General features: G+C 40.8%; 1 long non-coding RNA gene across 2 annotated transcripts; it reads right to left on the bottom strand.

Annotated features, from left to right (window-relative positions):
- Positions 1 to 1,577: 1,577 nt before the first annotated feature.
- Positions 1,578 to 22,054, bottom strand: LOC125635667 (uncharacterized). 2 transcript variants are annotated; one of them, XR_007356334.2, is made up of 3 exons: positions 21,272 to 22,054; positions 5,587 to 5,701; positions 1,578 to 3,873 (listed from the first exon to the last, which is right to left on the bottom strand). It is a non-coding gene; the product is annotated as an uncharacterized LOC125635667 (long non-coding RNA). The 2 variants fall into 2 exon arrangements; XR_007356335.2 differs by having other exon boundaries at positions 21,278 to 22,054.
- Between the last annotated feature and the right edge of the window lie 4,961 nt (positions 22,055 to 27,015).

Here is a 27,015-nt window from a genome sequence, read left to right as displayed (position 1 = left end):
AAATATTTATGAAACAGAAAAAACACACATTCCCATCCCCTCCCCACCATTTTTGTTGAATTCTTTCCATGGTTTCAAAACATTTTGTTTAAGTTTCAACTTTTTTTTTACCCCTTTCAATCTAATTTAGCTTAAATTTCAATAAAAAAAGTCATTCCAAACCAGAAAACCAGAGCTTTTCCTTTAGAAAATGTTTGACAACTTAAAAAAAAATGAGGAGTCCTTGTGGCACCTTATAGACTAACAAATTTGTTTGGGCATAAGCTTTCATGGGCTAAAACCCACTTCATCAGATTCATGGAGTGAAAAATACAGTAAGCAGTGTGTGTGTGTGTGTATATATGTGTGTATATATATATACACAGCACATGAAAAGATGGGGGGGTTGCCTTACCAAGTCAGGCGTCAGTGCTAACGCGGTCAATTCAATTAAGGTGGATGTTGGCCATTTCCAACAGTTGACAAGAAGGTGTGAGTACCAGCAGAGGGAAAATTACTTTTTGTAGTGTCCCATCAACTCCCAGTCTTTATTCAGGCCTAATTTGATGGTGTCCAGTTTGCAAATTAATTCCAGTTCTGCAGTTGCTCATTGAAATCTGTATTTGAAGGTTTTTTGTTGAAGAATGGCCACTTTTAAGTCTGTTATTGAGTGTCCAGGGAGAATGTCATGCTTTCCTACTGGTTTTTGAATGTTACAATTTTTGATCTCTGATTTGTGTGCATTTATTCTTTTCAAAGAGACTGTCTGCTTTGGCCAATGTACATGGCAGAGGGACATTGCTGGCACATATCACATTGGTAGGATGTGCAAGTAAACAAACCTGTTAGGGGGCTTATTCCTTCACCCTCTTCCTTCCCTGGTCCTTCTCGCATGAACAGAGAGCAACAATACCCGAAGTCCAAAGGTGCAAACAATTCGATGTTTATTGGGGTGAACTTCCAGCAAGCATGATTCCAGTTTCCTTCCTTAGTATCCTCCTTCCCAGCTCTGACACCACAGAGCCTTACACCTGTGTCCCTGTTCCCATTCCTGCCCTTAGCCAAACATGATTCCAATTGCTTTCTTCCATTCCCTGTTCCCATTTCTCCCTTTAGCAAAACATGATTCCAATTTCCTTACCCACATTCCTTGTTCCCATCTCCCCCTTTAGCAAAACATGATTCCAGTTTCCTTACCCACATTCCCTGTTCCCATTTTCCCCACACACACACACAACCTCACTTCCTGATTGACTGCAGACTATATAGTAAAACTTGAGTTCTGCTTTGCTATATCTTAACCAATCATTTTCCTGAAATTTAACTAACCAATCCTAACATATTGTAACATGATTATGTAACCAATTATATCCCACCACTTTAATTAGTTTACACCCAGCAAAATTAATTATACAGCAGACAGGAACGATCACAGAACCAGACAGAGATTATACAGACAAACAATAGCAAAGTGGGAACTATAATGACAAAACAATACAGAAGTGAGGATTTCACATCCCAGCTATTGATAAGTGAGTTCTTGCCAGAAAGGATGCTATCAAACTAAGTTTCCTTTTACATTTTCTAGGCACTTCCCTTTCTCTGGAGGCGATAGGCACTATCAGGACAGGATTATATTCCTAACAGCCCAGTAGCACCTTATTTCAATGTGACTAGTTTGGAATGTGAGGATGTGACCGTTCACTTCCCAGCTTATGGCTGCCTCTGTTGCTTAGCCAAAGGCCTTAGCCTAAGCACAGGGCCTCAAACTGTCACAGTAAGACAAGGACATTACACTGGCAGACAGTGATTTTGATTCTTTCTTTTATACCTCTGTAACTAGCCAAGTGATCAGAATACACCTAAATTCTTACAATACAGGCCTTTGCAAACAGGCCTGAAAATCTATATCCTAACAAAACCCCTGATGGTGTGGCTGTTGTGGTTAGGTCCTATGATGGTAGGCAGATATGCAGACATAGTTGGCACTGGGGTTTGTTGCAGGGTTTGGTTCCTGGGTTAGTGTTTTTGTTGTGTGGTGTGTAGTTGCTGGTGAGTATTTGCTTCAGGTTGGGCGTCTGTCTGTAAGCGAGGACTGGCCTGTCTCCCAAGGTCTGTGAGAGTGACGGATCGTCCTTCAGGATAGGTTGTAGATCCTTAATGATGCTTTGGAGAGGTTTTAGTTGGGGGCTGTAGGTGATGGCTAGTGGCATTCTGTTGCTTTCTTTGTTGGGCCTGTCCTGTAGTAGGTGACTTCTGGGTACCCTTCTGGCTCTTTCAATGTGTTTCTTCACTTCAGCAGGTGGGTATTGTAGTTTTAAGAACACATGATAGAGATCATGTAGGTGTTTGTCTCTGAGGGATTGGAGCAAATGCGGTTGTATCTTAGAGCTTGGCTGTAGACAATGGATCATCTGATGTGCTCTGGATGAAAGCAGGAGGCATGTAGATAAGTATAGTGGTGAGTGGTTTCCGGTATAGGGTGGTGTTTATGTGACCATCTCTTATTTGCACTGTAGTGTCTAGGAAATGGATCTCTTGTGTGGACTGGTTCATGCTGAGGTTGATGGTGGGGTGGAAATTGTTGAAATCCTGGTGGAATTCCTCAAGGGCCTCCTTCCCATGGGTCCATATTATGAAGATGTCATCAGTGTAGCGTAAGTAGAGTAGGAACATTAGGGGACAAGAGCTGAGGAAGCATTGTTCTAAGTCAGCCATAAAAATGTTGGCATACTGTGGGGCCATGCAGGTACCCATGCTAGTTAGAAGAGCAGGATTATTAAAATTGGCCAAATCATGATGACATCAAGCTCTTTAGTCAAATCTAAGAATTTATTGCACAGCTAGGGAAACTTACCTTTCAAGTGACACACAACATAACCTTTATCTTCTACTGAAAGGATTTGGAATCCAACTATTTGTAGGTATTCTCACAGTGTGTACATTAAAATATAACATGGTCTTTAAAATAACATGAAAAACCACATATAATAAGGCTGACCTACACAGTCTCATGGTTTCAATTGTCAGGAAATAAAATGTCATGTTAAACCTATAACTGATTAAATTATATAGTTTCTGCACTTGTATTGTAAATCATGGCTATTAGTATATTAGCAATGAAAATTAATAAGAAACTGTAGTTCTATCTTCTTGATATTTTGGGTAATCATTCACCTGAAATATATTGTACAATGGGAATACATAGAAATAAAGAACATGTTAATAAACATTTTCAGTGCTGGGTGCTAAAGGTAGACAATAAGGTCCTGATTCTCAGCTGGCGTAAGTCAGCATGCACCAATTTCTACCAGCTAAGAATATGGTCCTTAAATGTGAAGACTTTGCCCTAGGTTAGTGCTTTCATGTTTTTTCAATCATCATTAATATTTGTGAACATAAGAACAGCCATACTGGGTCAGATTAAAGGTCCATCTAACCCAGTATCCTGTCTTCTCACAGAGGCCAAAGTCAGGTGCTTCAGAGGAAATGAACAGAAACAGGAAGTCATCAGGTTATCCATTCCCTGTTGCCCATTCCCAGCTTCTGGCAAACAGAGGCTAGCAACACCATCCCTGCCCATCCTGGCTAACAGCCATTGATGGACCTATCCTCCATGAATTTATCTAGTTCTTTTTTGAACCCTGTTATAATCTTGGCCTTCACAACATCCTCTGGCAAAGAGTTCCACGGGTTCACTGTGCACTGTGCAAATGCTTCCTTTTGTTTATTTTAAACCTGCTGCCTATTAATTTCATTTGGTGACCCCTAGTCCTTGTGGTATGAGTTCTTGTGGTTAATTCCTCACTCAGGTTACTGTCAGTAACTCAGTCTTTCTGAAGACTATTTTATTAATTGCAGAAACAAGATCCTCATGCATGTTCTTCAGTGTCCCTGTAAGAAAGGGTATGAGTCAAATCCTGTGGATGGTTATGCAGAATGCATGATTATGGAGTATTTCTGTTACACAGGTGCCTCATGCTGTGCAGAGTACAGAGACGCCAACTCTATCCCCTTCCACATGCCTCAGTGGCTGTTCATGGCAAACAGCAGAAGTGGGGAGAAGGGAGCAAGTTGTGAGAGTTGCCAGTGGCTCAGCACACAGTATGGATCTGCTGGGCCAAAACTCTGCGCATGAAGGAGCAGAAGGACACATCCACCCCCCTTTCCCATATACAATACAGGTAATGGCATTGCTGCATGCCAACTACTGTGGGTTGGAACCGAGGAATATCTACCTCAGCTCTGTGATGTTTGATCAAATTTGTACATGAGTGTGGTGGGGCTCCTGCCCTACCCCTATGAAAGATAGGGCTAGAGTAGGCCAGAGCGGCTGCGCAGAGGGCAGCCAATCAGGAAAAGGCCTACTGGGAGCCAATCAGGGCCAGTATTACAGCCAGCCAATCAGGGCTAGGCTAGGCCCTATATAAAGGCTGCCTAGGAAGGGAGTATGTAGTTTGTCCCAGGTCTACATGTGGGAAGGTCTGTCTGCTGAGCAGGAGACAGGCACCTCAGACAGAGCAGTGCTGGGCAGGCTTGGGGGAGCGTAGAAGGGCTTCAACCCAATACCTGCCAGACTGCGGCCCCTGATAGAAAGGGCCTAGAGGGTGTGAAGGGCCAGAGGGGAAGTGCCCCAGGGACAGTTAGATGGAGGGCAGGGAGGCTGCTACTAGAGGGTCCCTGGGTCGGGACTCAGAGTAGTGGGTGGGCCTGGGTCCCCCCCTTCCTCCTTGTACAGCACCTGGCCATAGAATGGTGATAGTGACAGACTGCAACAGAGGGGCTAGACTTGAGGGGTTGTGGTTGGCCACTGTGGCAGGAGTGAACTGGAAAGACTGCCGTGAACCCTCCCCCTGGAAGGGGGCGAGTGTGGACTTGGGGGCACTGCTGGAGGGCAGTGTCCTGAAGAGGATGCCGCAAGCTGGGACCAATGTGGGTTGAGACACCAATTGAGGGCGAGAGACGGATGGGACACCACCGGCAGAGGGTGCTGTGCATGAATGGAGCTAATTTCTGGACTGAACAGCAGGAGGCGCTGTGGTGGTGAGTCCCAACCCCGTCACAATGAGCAAAGCTGTTTTATTCAGCATGGCTACATGGCCCAGAATTTCACCCTATGGGTAAAATTTATCATAGTACAGTAGGTCTCCTAACCACTTACTGAAGCCAGTCTCTGTGGTAGACCTTTATAAACTGGTGTGGAGACTGGAGATGGTCAGGATCCCATAGTTATGTGGATTAAGTGACTCTCACACCCCAGTCAGTAATATGAAGGAGTTCAGTGTCAGTTCTTGCTCAGATGCAGGAATAATAGCTGTGGAATAGTCTGCTGCCACCCTGTGCCATGATCCCACTCACGATAGCTGCATAAAACTTGCTTACTCATTTTATATGGGTTAAATGAATTGCATCACAAGAGGTCATCCTTACTCATTTTGCAATTTTGCCTTGGATAATATGGCCTTTGCAGTAGGTATGATATTTCCTATACTGAGGCCTCTTCTATCTGTCCTTGGTGGTTTTGCATTACTGTAGCTGCATTGTTGCAAACCCCTAGTGTAGGCACCGTGCACCAGTGCAAAAAGTGACTTGCATTGTACAACTTACCTCTGTTTCAGTGACCAAAACAAAAATCAGTTGCATAATGGAGGGTCTTCTAACAAAGCTGGAACAGAATTATACTAGGTAGGTTTGGGTCAAGTCCAGAAAAATCCCATGACACCTATGAAAGGATTAATTTGTAAAATCAACAACTTGCAGAAAAGTAACAGTGTCCTTCTGAGGATCACTATTTTGCCCATGTAAATTGTTTGATAAAATAATGCTTCAGTTACTGTCCTGTTTAGATTTTTTTTGAGTGGCTTTGAGCGACAAAGCAGACTTTTCCAAGTCCATTTTGCATGTGTAATTGCATTAATTTATTTTAGTAAACTGAGTTATTTAATTTATCTCTGGGCTCTTAAATAACATTACTCCAAAGACAATAATCCCAAATAGATTTTTCCCCATTTTTCATAACATATCGTAACTCAGTAACTAGATAATTTCACGTCACAAATGTGACCTTTCACAGACCAAGCAAAAATTCCACAATTCACATCTCGGAGACATAAAAAGGAGGTACATTGTAAAGTCTGTTACTTAACACACAATCCTTCACTTTCTGATGTTAGTGTTCAAATACAGAAAAATATATAATTGTTTGTTTTCTTTTAATAGCTGGTTGTAAAAAAAAAAAAGAAGAGAAAAAAAGAAACACAAACCTATTATTATTCAGTGAAGCTGAAAGAATCAGTGTTGGTTGGCCCAGATTAATTAATTTTAATTGGGACTAAGCATGCTTGAGACATAGGATCTACCACTCAATCTAGTTTCAGCATTTCAGATTCTCCATGAGTGGTTTTGTGGCTTTAGACTCCTCTTTGCCCAATGGGATCTTCAGGGCTCTAGTAACTCAGATATACTCCTGTGGAGCCATCGTCTCCCTTTAGTTCTAGTAGAAACTTTTATGGGAACTAGAGTGTTATCCTTGGTTAAGCCATCCTCATTTTCACAAAATTCAGACCCTACATCTCAGTTTTCTGCATAATTGATTCTGGCAACAAAAGATTTACACTGAGCATCATAACCCAGAAAAGTAGTCTGGGCAAGATTTATTTTACTGTGCACGGTAGAAAAGAATATCACTTTTAGAGCTCAAATCTGGGGTTTCTGTGCCCACAAGAAACCAAGATAGTGAACCTTGCAGGGACCATACCAGAAAAATGTTCTTTAAGAAGTTAAATGTTGCCACTTTTGCTTTCGGGTATCCACACATTTACTTTGAAACTCTCCTTGAACTCAGTACTTTGCTGGATGCACAATTTCCCCTCCTCCCTCTCCCCAAACATGTAAATATATTCTGATGTATGAGACCTAGAAAATAAGTTCAGAACTTATTTTGAGATTTCAGAGTTGGAACTTTTAAACAAAGTTTACCCCCAACTGAAGACAAAATTCAGAGGTAGTGTCTCGCTTCTTTATTTTTCTAATCTGAATTGCATAAATGTGCTTGAGAAAGACTACGATTTTTGCTGCTGGGTTTATCTATCAAGTATAATGAAAACACAGTTGAAAGATATAATGAGGAAATAAGAGGCAATAAAAACTGACCTAAGAAATTGCTCACCATTTCCATATAGGATGTGGGTGGAGGGGTTAAAAAGTCCTCCACGATTAACTCAAGGGTATTAAAACAAATTGCTTTGGTGTCTGGAAATGGTGTCATGTTAGCTTTTTTTCTTTTTTTTAAAAAAGAGGCTATTACAAATATGAATAATTGGAGTGCCATCTGCTTGAGGGACATACATTGACAGTATAGTACAGTCATTTAACGTGGATTAAGGCACTGGCAAAACTGTGTGCCAACAAAAGAGGCTGAGCCTGATTTTACTTGCAGAACATTGACTTTCTGAACTTTATTTCCATGGTCTACTTACAGAGGGAGTTACAAGATTATTCAGTCTTAGTTCGACTGCATCCCCTGCTTAGGATTGCTGCCAGAAAATTCTAAAGAAGGCAGATTGTTTATAGACAGCTGTCTAAACTGCTCAAGAACTAGGGGGGGGGAGAAGCCTCAATAATTTCTCAAATATAGTAATAGTGTGTAATGCCACCAATCATCCCTTTAACCACGATTCGCAGGCAAGCTTTGTGTGATTCCCACAAATCTTCATTAAAAGATGTGCCTTCCATGTAATATTGTGTGTTTCAGTAACAAAGGAACTGTTTCTTCATCTAGAGTTTTGGCTCTTACACTGCAGCAGCAGTAGATTTAATAAAAACAGAAATGTCCGGAAGATCACAGTGGAGCTGAGAGAGAGAGACACATTATCTACTAAATAGGCCACTAGGCTATTTTTCTTTTTGCACTCTCAGACTTTTTACATATCTCAATCACATTTTCATATTCTCTGCTGCTGTGGCATGTCATCATTACAGCTAAGGATTCCAAATTCACACTTGTAGTTCTTTTTATCTCAACCTTTACAAGGGACCTATGCTATTAAGAACATCTCTCTCAAACATATAATAACTATCCTAGACTAATGTAGCTGATCTTTTGTAAATTTTCATACACAAATCTTTGGTAATAGGGTGGATAGTGAGGCCATCTGCTCCTGTCTGAGCCAATATGGGAAAAATACATGTAATTTTCACATACATAATATGTAAGTAGGCTAGAGAGAGGAGGAGCACAGATACCATAAAGAAGGAGGTTACAATAGTCAATATGAGAGATAATCAAGGATTTAGAGAGATTGGGAGAGAGCAATAGGAAATGTAGAGATATAAAAGAAAAGTGATAGAATTTGTCTGGAAAGGGTCAAAAGGTGGCAGACCTAAGTTGTCAGCTTAGGTGACAGAGAAATTGGTGGAGTTGTCAATTGTGAACAAGAAAGCAAAGGAGGGAAAAAAAGGATTTTGGAGCACAGATGAGAATTTTAGGGTTTGAAATTTAAATAGCAAAGGGCCATCCAAGAGATAGAGATGAATAAATGGAGTAAAATGCAAAGGTCAGTGATGGAGAGGTAGATTTCCAAATCATCAGTGTATCATTATTTGCTATTTGCATTGAGGTACTGCCTAGGAGTCTCAGTCACAGACCAGAACCCCATTGTGCTAGATGCTGTAAAAGCACAAAACAAAAAGTTGGTCCTTCCCTAAAGACCAAACAGTCTGAGATGGCAGCTGAAACTGTGGAATGGATGAGGCTGCTTACAGAACAAGCTATAGAGGAAGAAAAGGAGGGAACTGAGGACAGGATTCTGAGAGGTGCCTACAGAATGGAAGGGAGGAGGAAGAGGAGCCCCCAAAAGGACAATGGAGGAGCAACCAATAATTTAGGAAAGCAAGTCAGAGTTGTAAAAAACAAGGTAGGATATAAAAGGGGGTATTATACAGCATCAAAGGCTTCCTTAAGACCAGTGAGAATGGGGAAGAGAATCTTAGATTCACCTCTCTTCTAGTCAGGTCATTTATTCACTTTAGTTAAGGGCAGAAAAGGTGAAGAGGGAGTTGAAGGAGAATTCAAGGCAGCATGAATAGGCAACAGCCTTTAAAAGCCTGAAGATGAAGGAGAAAAGGGAGAAGCTGTTAGAGAGACTTTACTATAGAACAAAACTGGGAAACAATTTGCTGCTTCAATATTGTCAGATGGATTGGGGAAACAAATGTTGCTAAACTGGTTCTAGGATAGTATCCAAAATTCACAAGAAGATTTTACAAACATAAGGCCAGATTCTGATACCTTACTTCACAAGTACATTGACTTCAGTTTTCCTGTTTGTGGAATAAGGTACAATTTAACAGGAATAAAGATATCAGAATCTAGCCCATAAGCCTGTTTTTTTTATTCCCCAAATATTAAACCACCATGGTGCTGCTAAATAGACTAATTCTTGAAGGATATGCTGGGGTACTTTGGAACATGAACCTGAAAATGTTTCCTTACCTTGCTCTGAAGATCTGTATCTCTGCAGATGACACTGTGTGGTAGGCAATATTGCCACCCCAAAATGCTACAGGTGTTAGGTCCTAAATCATTGAATTCATCTGATGACATGTAAGTTAATCCTTTTATTAATTTAAAAATTTATTCTATTAGCCAGCTTCCTAGACACAGTATACTCTTTGTTTGTGAGGTTCTCAGGGGAGCAGTAGTCATACTGTTTGATTCCATCATCATTATTCAGTATACATCAAAACAATGTAATACGGCATACTCAGCCTGTAATAGATGACAGTGAGCAGTGAAAATTTCAGTTCATTTTCCATTTGTCAAAGATAAGAAGGTAAAACCTCTTAAAACCAGACAATACGGACACCTCTTTCAATGGATCTGGTTGCTTGTTGTGTCAATTTAGGGCTGCTTTCCATAGTCTCTTTTGGGGGTCGAGGCACTTTAACATTAATAAACTGGGTTGAGTGAAGGGCATGTTGCCAGTTGATGTTGAAAAATGTTGAACACATCTGTGCTGGTGGCAAACTGTGAGCACATTCAAACAATGTATTCAACCAGTGACACTGCTTTCTCCAGGAGAGGCATGGCCAATTTAGTCAATTGAGGAGTAATGAGTTGCCACTGCACAATATATGGATAGTACACATTTATAAACACTTTCTGGAGGTCAAGGTTTTGCAACCCACACATAGGGTCTGCAAAGCCTGTTTGAGTTCCAGAATTTGCCTCCCCTCTCTCCTTGCTAACTTAAATCCTTGTGTTCTTTCAAAGGTGATTTAGGTTTTTTTAAGAGTGTGTTTTTCTAGGAAATGAGAATCTTGTGCTATTTATTAGAAACAGAAGAATCTTCCCACTCTTCTTCAGAAGCCAGGCTGCCACATGAGTGCTCTCTATATGTGTTGTGTATAAGTTGGGTCAAATTCTCTGTTGAATTAAATGGATGCAGCTCCCCTGACCTTATTGGAATTTATCTTTCTCCTCCTGTGCTCCTTTTTCCACACTTCCCCCAATTGTTTTTCACTCTGCTTGTTCTCGTCTCCTTTTTTCATCTTATTTTTATTAGAGGTTTTTCTCTCTCAATTCATTTTTACCCTATTTTTGTTTGTTTTTCTCTCTGCCCTCTCTCTGCATCTTAAAAACAAACTGTCCTAAGCAGAACATGCACCCAATACAATTTGAATTGGAGTCAGGCTTTTAAATCCATTACTTTGTGTAGTTTGAAATTAAGCAAAAAGAGTTTGCTTAGCAGTGCCGATCAACTGGCAAATTCTAAGTTTTAATGTCTTGTGGTGGGGTGTGAGAGGTTCTTCAAACTAAATGAGAACTGTTCAACTGAGTTTCAACTTTGGGGAGTTGCATTTCAGATTCTTTATCTCCCTGTCTGCTGCTTGGCACTGAAGACTCTATTCATTAAGAGATTTCAGCTTCACTATGTAGAATAATGTTTTAGCATAAAGTATATGTTTGGATCGGACTATTATTTTTGTTTCATTGTATTTGAGTGATAGGAGAAGAAGGAATACATGCTGTTCTCTCTGAGTGCCCAGTTATGCAAAACTTTACTAACGTGTAATCATCATTGGAACTAATAATATGAGTAAGGCTCAGATACAGCCTTTAGCCACCACACAAATTGGTGATAAGTACTGCACAGTTGATAATACTATTGTCAGTTCCATTTAATACTCTGAATATTCATATTTTCTTTCTGTTATTTATGGTATTATCCCCCCACCTGATTCTGGGCATTTGCAAAACACTCTGGGGACAGAGACAAGACAGGTGAGGTAATATATTACGATGGACCAACTTCTGTTGGTGGGAAGTAAAAACTTTTGAGCTTCAAGGAGTCTTCCCTAGAGGTTACTTTCTCCAGACCTGGAGAAGAGCTCTGTGACAAGTAGGCAGAGGTTACAGGACAGGGATAGTAATAGGCAATGTATGTAGTTGAATCATACACATTGTGTGTATGTGTATTTATAAAACATATATGCAGATACCTGTACATGGGGAAGGTATGAGAAAAATGGACTTTAGGGAACTCATAGAAAATCTATTGGTTTTAGAGGAGGAAGCTACCACAACTGTGGTTCAGTTGCCTTTCAAGATGTTTTCCCTTACAAACGATACATAGACAGCTCATATTGTTGCTGCCACAATACCTTTGGGTAGTTTAAATTTTTCTTTCATTCTGTCCTCTGGCCTTTAATGAATTGCCAGATTGATACTGGTTTGAATAAAATTTCCCTCGAGTCTGTCACATTGATTATATATGTACTACACTGACATCCACTGTTTTTTTTAATTAGACAGTAAATAGCACATACCAGGCTGAACTTTCACAGGTGTTCTGTAAAAGGACCTAGCAGCGTTAAATGACTAATCTTTTTCGGATGAAAACACTTTTAAACACAGCAGTACTTGAGATGAATGACACTGGACAGTCATGTCCAGATCAGCATCAGACTGTATGATATAAAAGTAAATAATAGAAACATTTGTGACACAGGGGAGGCAGCTAAGACATTGGCTTGGGAATCTGGAGGTTTAGGTTCTGTTCCCATCCTGATATGAGATTTTGGGCAAGCCACTTTACCCCTCTGTGCCTCTTTTCCCCGGCTGCCTTTTGTCTGTTTTGATTGTAATCTCCTCAGAACAGGAACTCTCTCTCATTCTGGGGTGTACAATGCCTAGCACAATGGCACCACTGACAGAGGGGCCTCGATGTTAATATAAAACAAATAATCAATACTAACACTAAACAGAGGTGGATGAACTTTCACAGGTCAGAAGCATCCAAAAGTTTTAACTACAAAAATCACTGAAATATCCAAAGCATGGGAGGCCCTTCCCTCTTCTGACTCCTCAATCTCTGTTGCCTTCTGTCTTGTAAGGAGTCTTCCCCTTCTGCTCTTGCAGTAGCACTGCTGGCTTCAGTCTGTGTCAGGGGCCCTCCCTCCCTTCTGAGTGAGGAATCTGACCCTCCGTTCCCCTGTAATGACCCAATCTGGCACATTTATCCTCTTGAATGGGTTTGTCTCCATACCAACTGCTATGCAGGTCTCTGTGCAAACAACACAACTGAATTTTGGGAATGAATTAGACCCACCTGTGATGAATTTGGCTCATTGGATTTCAAGCAGGCAAATATGTATAAACCATAGACAGTATCCGTGGAAATAGTCAAATAGGATTATTACTCATAACATTCTGTTATATCATGCTACACAAACAGTCAATATTCTGTACCATTGTGTAGGTAGAGAAGATGAGCATAACTAATCACTCTTCATTTAAGCCTTTAGTGAGGATTTATTTTGGGAAGATTATTCAGGTGATTTTTTTTTCCTATTTGGAATGATTCTTCCTTTCTTTAATACTCTGTCTCAATAGTACAGTACACACTCTCCCTCCAACCCTTTTGCAATCTTTCCAGGTGTGCACCCTTGTGAGTGATAGGCCTTCAGCCTCCACTTTGCTCAAGGAGGAGCCCCATGACTCTGCTACTCCAAGAATTGATCCCTGGCTTCAGCACCTCTTTTTTTGACCATAGCTCCTTCAGCAGGTCCAAATGAGCTTGTACCTCCTGTTCGAGACTTCTCATCTTGGGAGCTGTGCAACCAGCAAACATTTGTAGTGGCACAGGACAGCCTTTTCAAAGTGAGACAATATTTATTAGTCAGCAGGAGTCCAGCATTCAGGGATATTTGGTTAAAATGGTAAAGGAAAGCCTAAATGTATAACTCTCCCCATACCAGTCAGTTTCCCCTTGCTTGATTAGGACAGTCCCTCTTTGAACTGGCCTGGTGGACAGACTGCACGTCTGCAGCAAACTTCCCTGACCCTGCCCAATAGCCCCAACTTGGAATACCTGAAGTTGCTTACCTCTGCTCCTGTGTCCTTTGTCTCAAATCCCAGCTCATCCCGCCCCAGTTCAGATAGGGGAAGGGTTGGGTTCAGCTATGCCACTGTCCATCCGTATGCTAAAGAGTCCTTTTAGGTGGTAATCATAGAGTTAATGGTCCAATTGTTAGTTTTCATTGTCTCTCCAAGGTAGCTCTATTAAGGGTTTGTATACACCTGAAATGCTGCAGCAGCATGCTGCAACACTATAGTGCTACAGCACAGATGCTGCTCGCGCCAACAGGAGAGGTTCTCCCATTGCATAGGTAATATCTGCCCAGGGGCAGCAGCTAGGTCAACAGAAGAATTTTTCTGTCATCCTAGTGGCCTTCACATGGGGACATAGGTCAGCTTAACTATACTGCTCAGATGCATGGATTTTTCACACTCCTGACCAACATAATTAAACATACCTAATATTTAGTATAGACCAGGCCTCTCATATTGGCAGTTCTTGATAGAACATACATACCAACCCAGACGTGACTGTCATCCACCCTCAGTCCATTCGTCATTTCTTTCCTGACTCATGGAGCATCTCTCGACACCCCCTGAGACTACATCTATGTCTATATTGCGTACCTGTTCTGCTGCGGCTGCACTGGTGTACAGTGCCCTGGGCAGCTGCTGATTGTCGCCGGGAGAGAACTCTCCCGGCGACAAAATAAAGCCACCTCCAGTGAGGGCCGGTAGCTTCATCGCTGGGAGAGCATCTCCCGCCAACAAAGCACTGTCCACACCGGCGCATTTCATCATTAAAACTTTTGTTGTTCAGGGGATTTTTTCACACCTCTGAGCGACAAAAGTTTTAATGCCGAAAGTGCAGTGTGGACATAGCCTAAGTAGGTAGCAGGACAAGTGGGTAATCTGTGTTTTATGAAATTATGGGGAGTTTCCCCATTCTCTATGGTCTGCTGGTATTACGCTTTTCTCCATAGATATTCTTCTCCATAGGTTAATCTATTCCAGTGATACATCTCAACTCATTTTCATTCTCCAAGGAGAAGTTAACTTGCACACCTATTTGCAGGAGGTGTGCTAACAGTCTGTTGTTTCCTTGGATAGTGGAATAATGGCCATTATTCCATGTGCAATAGAGAAAAAAATCTCTCTCTTAGAGCATTAAGTAAATGTTTGGAGGCAGATTGCCTAGTCTGATAGTAACAAAGTAACATTTTGTGAGCCTTACTGCCCAACTACATCCACCCAGCTATCTGTTTAGCCTTTGAACCTTGTAATGATTTTTCTTCTAAGGGGTTGGCTAATTCTTTTTTGAGTGTTCTTCGTTGCAGCTTCTGCTACTGCCTTTTGCAGTCCATTTCAGACATAAGTTACCATCTGTGCCAAGACATTTTTCCTAAGTGCTTTTCATGCCTAGTCCTTTCTTAGCTTTAGTTCATGTCCTCTTGTTTTTGAGCTTATTATCCCCTTGAATAATTTGTTGGCATCAACCTTCTCTGTACTCCTCAGAACTGTATAAATCCAAGACCTGCACTATTATGTACCTCAGCTACTGTAAGCATGTTTACACTATTATGATTTGCAATTGGGAAAACATTGTGTACTGTTCTCCATAGTATACTAATTCTTTATTCCCTTTTGTCTTTCTAAGTAATGTCCCATGTAATATGTGGAAAGACAGAAATGGTTGCTTCAAATATAGCAATAGACTGTCTTTGAAATCTTTCAATGTCTCAATTTCTGTGGCATTCTATCAGTGAAAATTATCTTCAGGAATATTGGCTGGCTGTCCATGAAACAGAGAAAAGCACCCACTGCATGTATCTATCAATCTAATCTAATCTATTTAGGCTTTTAAACTGCGCTTATCACCCTGCTACCTGACTAAATGACCAATTCAAAAAGTAAACATATTTAAGATTTTTAGCTTTCTCTCCCCACATCCTAAAATATTTACTTGTTTATGTGAAAGCTATGCCAAAGAAGTGGGTTTGAAAGTTGTCAATCCACCTTGGAAGCTGAAATATGATAATCATTATGTCTAAGTACAAAGTTTATAAGAGGGGGCACTGCCTCCTGACCAGTCAAAAGTGGAATTCTTAGTAGCTGTAACCATTTAAGTGTCTAGTATTAATAATGAATTTATATTGCTGGACTATCTAGATGCCCTAATGTACTAGAAGCTCTATGCACACATAGTAGTAGACAGTCCTGCCCCAAAGAGCTTACACTCTAAATAGACAAGATAGCAAAAATGGAGGAGAAAGGGAGTATTATTAGTCTCTTTCTGTAGATGTGGAACTGAGGCAGAGAGAGAGATTAAGGGCTCTCTTACACTTGAAAGTTTACACTGATTAAGTTAGGGTATGAACTTAAAGTGCAGTAGGTGTTCCTGAATAACTCCATGTGTGATACTCTTAGTCTGGAACATGAGTGCCTTTTTCCTGTTTAGCGTAACCCAAGCCACCTCAGTAGCTATTGCGTGCTCCCAGAGTTCCACATAAGCTGCATTATTACTGTTCCCACTTCAGAGACTGTGTCCATGAAAGCAAAGAGCATGAAGGCTTTGCAAAGGAATTTTCAAACCAATCACACTTTAATCACAAAGCACAAAATATATACACCTTTATAGAAAATAACAAAAACCTACTTGCAAAACCCTGCCTCAGTTTCCTAACCACTCAAAGAGACCTTTGGAATATGGTCAGGCATTTCAGGGTCCCAGTATCACAATAAAATGCCCCCCATGGGGTCTCCGGGGTCAGCACCAGTGTTGTATATTGCTGATGCCTTTATATGCATTGGAAAGCATCTTCTGGGAAGGGCTGAAGGTGTGAGTGTGGAGTGGAAGATTCCTTTGCAAGTTACAAGAGGCCAAAGGGGGAGGAAGGAAGAAAGGAACGGGTTAACTCAACGATCCAACTAGGCCCAAAGATAAGGAATGAAACTGCAGCCCAAGGCCAGCGCAGAAAACAAGCTCTTTGCTGCCAAACAGCCAGAAGCCTGTATCTCAACCCCGGCCAGCCGTGAGAAAGGAGAACTGAGCCAGACAGAACTGAAGGCGTTGCAAAACTAGTAAGATTGTGAAGGTCAGTGAGTTTAAAAACAATGGTCTCGCGACCCTGAAACCGGTGTGTTTTGGGGAAACTAAGGGAGCCACGGAAGGCCAGTTCTGACTGGTACCAAGAGCACAGGGGATGAGGGTCCCTGGACGAAAATGCTTCCGGAAAAACCCAGGGCTTAAAACCCTCCCGAGAGCTGAAGCAAGTTGGAGATTTACAGCGGACCCTAGACAACCTGTGCACAGAGCAGAACTATCGTCTACCCTTCCCCCGCTCTTCTTCGTATGTTACACACAGGCTTGGCCAGCAACGGGTTGTGCATGTGTAAATGAAAGTGGGTTAGGGCTCGGGCACTAATACTTTCTTCCTCCCTCTGAGCGAGGTGGGGCGCGCCCAGCTCTCACCACTGTTGTTTGGTTAATAAAGCTTTAAACTTAGTCACTTGGTGTGCTCCTTCATCTCCTCCCCTAAATATCCTATGGCTTCAGCCTGATCACCTGAAGCCCAAGGCAGATTGGTAACATAAATCTGTCACACCAGAACCATCTCCTCCTCTGCCCCAGTCTTGTCTTGTTCTGTACTCTTCTAAAAATGTTAGGAGCTCTTACCCAGAGAGGCAGTCAGGCTGAAGAACACTATCCCAAGCATGGGCCAGGCAGGTCTGTGAGTCCCAGACCCACTCCTCCTCCTGTATGTGTTTTCTCAGCAAGCACCAAAACCCCAGATCCAATCCTCCCACCTTCCTGGAACTGGGGGTTCCCAGTGACCCTGCTTAGCTTCTCCCTGGGGACTGGGGGAGGGGCTGGTGCCCATAGGTGCCAAAAGGACTGCAAATGTGGGAGCATGCCTGGGGTTGGCCCAAATTTGGCCCAGTTGCCCCTCTGCCATGATGGAGGATAGGGCAATTATCAGTTAGTGAAAAGTTGGGCCTCCTTAGTCCCCTTGTTGCGCCCCTGTAAAAATGATAGCTAGCTCAGTGTCCTAATTCATTCTATTTGAATGCGAGACCCCTTCTCCCCTGCCCCGCCATGTTCATGATTCCTGATTGCTTTGTATTGTTAATCGTCTGCTAATATCTCTTGGGATCCCAGTCCAAGATGAAGATATAGCAACAGTGAAGGCACAGTGCACTTTACAGTCAAAATGGTGTTCACAAAGCAAAATGGAGTTTCTAGTTTGATGTAGATGTATGCTAATACATCACCGCTACATACGCAGTTTAATGGAATAACAGTCTTTAAATGTTTTAGCCTGTTTGACATCAAAGAATCCCAGAGATCTGTGGGAATGAATAGAGGAATTAAGAATTCTTTAGTATTACAGTGTTGTGGATAGAGGTCACCTGAGGAGCTATATCAAGAAAGGGAACTGGCCGTGTAATGATTTTTAATGGTACATGAATGCACATTCCTTTCCAGCAAATCTGACATTTCTTGTGCACCATATTCATTTTACTTATTGTGTGTTCCTTCCTGCTTTTATTTATTTTTTTAAAGGAATTGTGGATCAGGGTTTGGGGTTTTTTTGCTTTCTTCATAAAGCACATTGTCAAGGATGTACGTTCTGCACATTGCAGCATATAACACTATGTGCAGATTCATTCAAGGTGAAGTAAAATGTGTTCCATATTTTTTTTAAAAAAAACACCTGTTTGGTAGTGAAATACAATAGCACGTCTCTGTAGAGTGTAGCATACTTCATCTCTATTAGTGATGAATGAACTATGAAATGTTTGGATAAACAACCATATGTTTGGATGCTAAACTCATCTAAATGTCTTTGGACTTTGGACTAAAGTAAGTCAGAAATAAGCAAGAATAAACCTCCACCACAGTATTTCTGTACAGAACTTCCATTTACACTTTGTCCAAATTGGAGAGGCAACTGAAAATTAAAATAAAACTGAAAAAGGTAATATGATCTGATGGCTAGAACAGTGAGCTGGGAATTCACTATTCTTTTCCTGGTTGTCACCCAGACTTGCTGTGTAGATGTTGGTTTGTTTTTTGAGAAACATGTAATCTCTGTTTTCTTTGGATATAATAATAATACCTCAAGGGGTGAATTCATTAATATTTGCGATACAGTTTGAGATACTCAGGTATAACGTGACCTATATGTGCAAATTATTACAGTAGAACCTCAGTTACTAAATGACCAGTCAACCACACACCTCATTTGGAACTGGAAGTATGCAATCAGGCAGCAGCAGAGACCCAAAAAAAAGGAGGAGGGCAAATACAGTACAGTACTGTTTTAAACATAAACTACTACAAAAAAAGGGAAAGTTTAAAAGAAATTTGACAAGGTAAGGAAATTGTTTCTGTGCTTGTTTCATTTAAATTCAATGGTTAAAAACAGCATTTTATCTGCATAGTAAAGTTTCAAAGCTGTATTAAGTCAATGTTAACCTTGTGAAAGAAACACTATAATATTTTGTTCAGAGTTAAGAGCAACCTCCATTTCCAAGACGTTCCTAACTTTGAAGTTCTACTATATTACCATCTCCCCGGATCCTTTACTTAACAAGGTTCATCTTGAATTTTGGGTGAAGGTTTTTGCTCCGTTTCCCAAACAATTGACCCATCCAGAATTCAACATAATTAGGTATTGCACTATCACTTCTGGAAAATCTCCTCTCCCCACAATGCTTCTTTAGAAAATTTAAAATGAAGGCTAAAGAAGTTTCATAAAACACTGCTCAGTTTCATTGCCTGGGTATGGAGGCAGGAAGTGATGCTGAGCATGGACTATTTCACTTCTTAGTATGTGGTTGTGGTAGTGAGTGTTACAGGTCATCATCAAACAAATTTGACATAATATTAGGGGCAGGGGGAGGGATTTGGTAAAATTCCTTTCTGGGTTTGATTTAAAATGGCCCCTTTGTTAAGAGGCCTCTGCATCTAAATGGCTCAGTACAGTTGAGAGAAGTAGCATGTTCATAGTCTTCAGAGTGTCAACAACATTCACCTACTGAATTGAGACTTGGCCTCAGAAGAGCTAAACATTTGAAACCTTTTTATTTAATTCACCTTCTTAAGTTCCCAATTGTTCATGGTCGGTTGGCGATTGAGAAGGTGCTCATTACAATTAAAAATCAGTATTTGTTTCTCTGTGATGCAGCTACTATACCGATGGATAAGTTGTTATCAATATCAGAGCTCTGACTTTAACACTATCAATTGGTCCCATAGGATTGCCATTGTCATAAATATAAAGGGAAGGGTAAACCCCTTTGAAATCCCTCCTGGCCAGGGGAAAGCTCCTCTCACCTGTAAAGGGTTAAGAAGCTAAAGGTAACCTCACTGGCACCTGACCAAAATGACCAATGAGGAGACAAGATACTTTCAAAAGCTGGGAGGAGGGAGAGAAACAAAGGGTCTGTGTGTCTTTATGCTGGTTTTCTGCCGGGGATAGACCAGGAATGGAGTCTTAGAACTTTTAGTAAGTAATCTAGCTAGGTATGTGTTAGATTATAATTTCTTTAAATGGCTGAGAAAAGAATTGTGCTGAATAGAATAACTATTTCTGTCTGTGTATCTTTTTTGTAACTTAAGGTTTTGCCTAGAGGGGGTCTCTATGTTTTTGAATCTAATTACCCTGTAAGATATCTACCATCCTGATTTTACAGGGGGGATTTCTTTATTTCTATTTACTTCTATTTTTATTAAGTCTTCTTGTAAGAAAACTGAATGCTTTTTCATTGTTCTCAGATCCAAGGGTTTGGGTCTGTGGTCACCTATGCAAATTGGTGAGGCTTTTTATCCAACATTTCCCAGGAAAGGGGGGGGTGCAAGTGTTGGGAGGATTGTTCATTGTTCTTAAAATCCAAGGGTCTGGGTCTGTAGTCACCTAGGCAAATTGGTGAGGCTTTTTACCAAACCTTGCCAAGGAAGTGGGGTGCAAGGTTTTGGGAAGTATTTTGGGGGGAAAGACACGTCCAAACAGCTCTTCCCCAGTAACCAGTATTAGTTTGGTGGTGGTAGCGGCCAATCCAAGGATGACGGGTGGAATATTTTGTACCTTGGGGAAATTTTGACCTAAGCTGGTAAAGATAAGCTTAGGAGGTTTTTCATGCAGGTCCCCACATCTGTACCCTAGAGTTCAGAGTGGGGGAGGAACCTTGACAGCCATATTTGCCAGTTATGGACACTTCAGGTCAAAAGACCTCCTAACAAATACTGACTTAAGGCCTGATCCGATGGACTCATAGGGCTAAATTATCACAGCCCATACACAGGTGCAAAGGTGAGTAGGACCACCCCAACCCCTCCTCTGCCCTGTTGAGGTTGTGACCCTGGACTTGGGGGATAGACCAGGCTACTTGCCTGATACTCCCTTCTGGAAGAAACTGAGTACAAAAGGAGTGGAGAGGTTGGGGGAAGGAAGTGGGAGGGGACCTAGTTTTTTCCAGCCTTAGTCACTGGCCTGAGCATAGGGGCCAGTGGGCTGCTTGGTTTTTTTTTGTTTTTTGTCCTGTTTTGTTTTGTGGTTTTGTTCAGTGCCTAGCTCAGTGGGGTCCTGGTCCATGACTGAGGCTCCTAGGCGCTACAGTAATACAAATAATAATGAAAGTGTCACAAGTTGTTCCTTTGTCTGTTCCTGTTGAGCCTCACACATTACTTAGGACATATTGTAAAGCAACTATCTAGATCATAATGACTAGACACATACCTACAAATTCAAAATCATGGTAATCAAATGCTTCCGTTGACTAGATCAGGGGTTGGTAACTATTCAAAGAAGAGCCGTTTTTTTTCTTTGACCAAAATATTTCGAGAGCTGCATCACATGCAAAGCTACTTGTAGAGTTAGAATTTATCAACTAATAATAATTGAACATATTAAAGTTATTACTACTCACCAATACCTTTAATGCGATTTCTGCTGTTGAACATCTTTAGAGAGTTGCTCAATGTCCAGTGAATATGCCATCATTTCATTTTCAAGCAGGACTCAAGATTAGCATCTTGCACTTGGCTCCTTAGTTTGTTTTTGATTAAATTCATGTTGGAAAACACTTGTTCAAAGTAGTACATTGAACCAGAGATTGAGAGAAGCCCGAATGAGTACTTCTTCAGCTGACTGTATCTGGTAGACAATTCCAAACGTTGAATATAATCTGATCTTGCCATTTAAGGTTGTCCATTTCAGACCACTTGTGTTGTAGCCCCAGAGTGGATTTCTGCCTTTCCAGAGTTTCAAGTTCAGTGACAAATCTTTCAATTTTGAATTCCATAAATCCTTGTCTTGCAAGTCCGCTAATTCAAGTTCAAATTGTGCTCGATCGATTCACGCAAATGCTGAAAAATTCAATGCAGAAGTGTCAGCTTCAAGCAGTTTCAACAGAAATGACAAAGTGGCCTTTTCTCTTCTGAACTCATGAAATTGGTCAGCAAATGCAGCTTGCATTTTGATGCCTGTTTCTGCAAGGAACCTAACGTCAATGTCAGTCATTTGTTTGAATTGCTTCAGTGTTGAGAAATGCACTAACATACCCATCTCAATGTCCCTTGAAAACAAAGACAGCTTTCATTCAAATGAAAGAACTTCCAAAAGTGAAATTGGAGTATTTCTTTTCCCTGTAGGTTCCGATTCAACACATTCAAATGAGAAGTTAAATCCACCAAGATACTTGCTGTGTGGAATTAAAGTGATTTATTTTGTGTTTCCTATTACTCTTTGGACCCATGCTGCATTTTCAGCTGTTATCTAGATCCTGTAGTCAACAGAGATGTTTTCTACATGAGGAGGAAGTTGCTGAATAATATTCACCCTGGCCAATGGCAGCTGCAGGGAAGGTACTTATGTGTGGGGGCAGTGCATGGAGACCCACTGCCCCCCTCCCCCCAAGGGATGCACAGAGATGTGCCAGCAGCCAGCCACTTCTGGGAGTGGCATGGGGCCAGGGCAGGTTGGCAGCCTGCCTGAGCTCTGGTATGTCGCCATCCAGGAACTACCTGTGGTAAGCGCCTCCTGGCCAGAGCCTGCACCTCGCACTCCCTCAAAAAATGGCTGCTCACAAGGGGGAAGCCAAAGAGCCGCATATGGCTCCGGAGCCGCAGGTTGCCGATCCCTGGACTAGACATTTAATGACTGAAAAAATAATATGAAACTTGTTACAATAAAACTTACTATAGATTATTTGTATTGCTGTCGCACCTAGCTGTCCTAGTCATTCAGGATCCCATTGTGCGAGGTGCTGTACAAAGAACAAAAAGATGGTAGCTCTTACACAAAGAGCTTATAAACTAAAGATGACGAGAGACAACAGATGGCTACAAACAGATGGGGAAATATAAAGAAACAATAAGTCAAGGGTGGTCAGCATGATAAACCATGGTCTCAACACACCAGTGGCCAAACCACAGTAACAAAGCATGAAAAGCATTGCCTGTGTTTTAGCCAAGAAGTGCAGAGAACAGAAAGTCATGTCCTTTATCAGTCTCTTATCCTGGGGGATTTTCCCTCCTCAGGCTATTGCTTGCTTACCTGAAGAAGCAGTAGGTGGGGAGGAAGAGACAACAGCCTCTTATAATGTTCACAGCCAAGAAGACAATACATATGATGGATGTGCTCTTTAATTAGACTGTTGTAAAAGCTGTAATTACAGCTACTAAGTGTACTTTTATGTCTGCATGCATAAGCAGTTTCAGGATTGTCACTGAAACTCCACAAGGAAATGACTTGGCTTCCAGAACATGCTTTTGTGAGGGGTGGGGGGGATTTTTTCATAATGTGTTTTTAAATTATATGCTATAAAACAATTTTCTTTATTATCCTGAATTTATGTTATAGAGATGCAGACATGTTATGAGAGCTGTCTTTTTAAAATGTTTTAATCCCTTTAAAAAACTAGAAAAATATTTTTCCAACACCTTTCTTATGGCTTAATAATTCTTAATTTCTTTTTCATAAATAAAATGATCCATGCAATTTCATTTATAGCATGGCCCACTGAATGGCTTGTTAAGGAGGGAAAGATAATGAAATTATAAGACCAATTGTCTCCTACCACATGCAGCCAAGACAAACAATTCTGCAGCATTTTCTGCCTCTCCTTGTGATCTATTAGCAAAGTGCATATACTTGCTGTGTGGAATTAAAGTGATTTATTTTGTTTCCTATTAATCTTTGGACCCATGCTGCATTTTCAGCTGTTATCTAGATGCTGTAGTCAACAGAGATGTTTCCTACATAAGGAGGAAGTTGCTGAATAATCACCAGAAGGCAAAGGAAAATTGACTTGTTGAAGAATACAAAGCTAATATGCAAATGAACGGCTGTTCTTGCCTATTGTTTGTTTGAACTTTCTTCCTTCTTTTTCTCCTTTTCCATAGGCTTCGTCTATGCCGCATCAAAGCAAGTGTAGAAAATAAGCATAGCTGAAGAAAGAGGCAGATCAGGCTAGATTCACAAGGTGGGCTTAGGCATTGCGATCTTGACCATTGCCACATCTACCTTTTAGGAACCCTGCTGCCTAGTGAAATTCACAGCTCCAAATTAATCATCCAGGCTCCCCGTACAATGCATCGGGAGAGTTAGACACCTAAAAAGACTCTCAAAACCCAAAAGCTAACCCCCCAAAATAAAGCACACAGGAATGAGTTTTCAGCTCTGCATTAGACTATATTTGGAAGGGTTTTAAATAGTGGATTTTAGAAGATTAATTTAAAGTGTCTACAGTTCAATAGGATTTTGAATTCTAATAATTTTTAATATTTTTAATGGAATTTTCTTTTTTCCTTCTGTTTCCAAATGTGCTTGGATGAAAATCTTACTCACTAGTTTTGTTTCATGCTGCCAGTCTTAATAATGGTCGGTCATTAGTTATCACATTAATTGATATAGCTTGTAACTAGAGATCTGCCATAACTATAGTTCCAGATCCAAACACCCCTGAATTTTGGGGAAGTTCAAAGCCTGACCTGTATGTAATGGGTTCTTTCTTTATAAAAGTAAAAAAAAAAATTGAGCTCATGCTATGAATATCCCCAACCTTCAAGAAGGTTCAGAGCCTGATGCAGGTTCAGATCTGCATCTAAACTTAGATATCTGCAATCAGGTAAAACTAAAACTCCAGCTGCTTGCATCCCTGATCTTTGCAGAGTGGTTATTGAAATTCCAGATCTAAATTTGTTCAGCTTGAGCCTATTTCTGCTTCTGAAAACATTCTCCTTAGCCCTGTTTGCATATGGATATATCTTATTTCTAATTCTAGATATTTATATGCCCCCATTTCTGTAGTACATTAACTCCTCAAAAACATTAATTATTTTATCCTCACAATACCACTCTCAAGTAGGGAACTATTATTATTCCTAATTTACAGATAGGGGAACTGAAGTAGAAAGAGAATTAAATGACTTGTACGTGGTCACACAAGAAGTCCTTGAACAGAAGCCAGGTCTCCTGAATCCTATTCAAGGCCTTAACCACAAGACCACCCTTTTCTATCATGAAGGTTCTCTACCCAGCATTTCTGCTTTGGCTGTGCCTTCTATTTGGCTTTGTTTGTAAGAGATCTGCAGCACGGCTTTGAACAAGGGTGTCAGTTATGCTGGTCTCTGAATGTAGTGAAAAACAGTATTTATATTAGCTAGCAGTCTTTTCTATGCTTGTGTTCAATGGATGAAATCTTGGTGACATTGAACTAAATGGCAAAATTCCTCTGCCTTCAGTGGGGTCAGGCTTTTACCTAATGACATTTTCTTCTTTGTCATATGTACATCCTGGGGTAGATCCTTCATAGACTTCAATGGAGCTATGGCCATTCACATCAGCTAAATATCTGCCCCCTTGTCCAAAACACAATTCTGTTCAGGTAAGAACATACATATATTGTTTCTCTTTTAGTATGTGGATGTAGTCCTTGGGAGCCGGGCTCCTGTCTCCTCATTTCTCTGTATGGCACTTTAAATGCTTAGCAAATAAAGCAAAATACTGTTTTGGGGGGAAAGACTTTTCAATTTCCTTAGGTTTTGCCTTATTGTGTGTTTGCCACTACATTGATTGAATCTTCCACTAGAACTAGGCAAAAATATTCATAACAAAGGCTTATTGATAAATGCTTGTTCATGAGGTGAGAATTTTTCACAAGATGGAGTAAAATCTTTAAAACTTGAGGGGGAAATGGATTTGCAATTAAAAAAAATCCTCCTCAAAACTCCCCTTTGCCATGCTACCTACAAAAAAAGTTGACAGCAGGTAGGCTGGTATCATACTGTCTCACAGTCACAATATTGTCTCATTGTTTCTTTGTACTCCTGCATCTGTTTGTCTCCATCTGTGTCTCTTAGATGATATGCTCTTTAGGCAGGGCTGTCTTTTTTCTGTTCTGTATTTGTACAACACCTTGCACAGCTGAAACTCGGTCTGTGGTCAGAGCTTCAGAACAGTATGGTAATACAAATAATTTCTGTGACGACCACTCTGAATAATTTTATGGCACATTTTTATAGTGGTGTTTTTTTTTTAATTTGGATGGGCTGGTTGTAGCTGGTCATCTAAGTCACACAATATCTTTCTGGTTTCTACCAGGCACATAGATTTAATATCGCTCTATGTGATTTACAAATTAAAAGAGGAACGTCTATTTAATCTGTTTAAATAGATTTTAGGTTTATGAATTGTGGTAGCTTAGGTAGATAATAGATGGAGCTGAGGTGTTTTATGGGAGAGGATGCTGACAACATTAAGAGTTTGCATTATTCAATGTTCTCTATGGTGTAAGGAGAGTATGTGCTTTCAGATATCAACAAGCAAGAGCTATTTCATTTGATTTACATTGTCACTGATTTTGTTTGTCAGGAAGAATGAAAGTCACCTTAGGGGGAGGGTCAGAAATACAAGTAGGAAGCTGATTATTTTAAGAGGAAATTTTAATTGTAACACATCTTAGCTCAGTGTGAAGAGGCAGGAAAAAGATTTCTTCATACAGAGTTTTCATTTGGAAAAAGTCACTTCGTAATTCCTGGGAAAAACACACTTGGGTGATCCAGTGTATCAAAGGTTTCACAGAAATATGAGATTCTGTTCTCCTTGTGCACCTCCCTGCTGAGTGGAGTGATAATACCCAAGGAAAAGTAAGTTCTTAGTCAGTCCAGATGAGATTGTAGGTGTCCTGACCAGAGGACTATTTGCTGAAGAGCAATAGGATTGTTTTGTTTTCCTCACTGTCTACTGTAGTTTAGAGGCCAGATTAGCTTGGGAGCTAATTTTTACTCCCCTCATGTAGGAAGAGTTGTCTGATTATCTAGACAATCTTTGTGCTGCCAAGAGCTATAGGGGTTCCAGACTTGGTGCAGAGTTGCATTGACGTCGAGTGGGCACTATATATCATAGCCTCTATTTCTATGGAAGTAAACAATATGAGGATTTAGTGCATCCCAGTCCAGGAAAGCGCTGCCTCCATAGCTTTGTTCTACCTTCCTCTATCCCCATGAAAACCCTTTCAAGTGGTTGTGGAGCCATGTGTTGGGAGAGGGTTATTAATGAAGATGACCATGAAGGAGATATTGTCTTCCCAACAACCTCATTAAATTTTTGTAGATAAAATTATACTGACCCCATCATCATTTCAGATTTGAAGGGCAGCAAGACTATTTT

The sequence above is a fragment of the Caretta caretta genome, chromosome 4 (assembly GCF_965140235.1).
Source record: "Caretta caretta isolate rCarCar2 chromosome 4, rCarCar1.hap1, whole genome shotgun sequence".
Lineage (NCBI taxonomy): Eukaryota > Metazoa > Chordata > Testudines > Cheloniidae > Caretta > Caretta caretta.
This window is presented reverse-complemented; position numbering and strand designations above follow the sequence as displayed.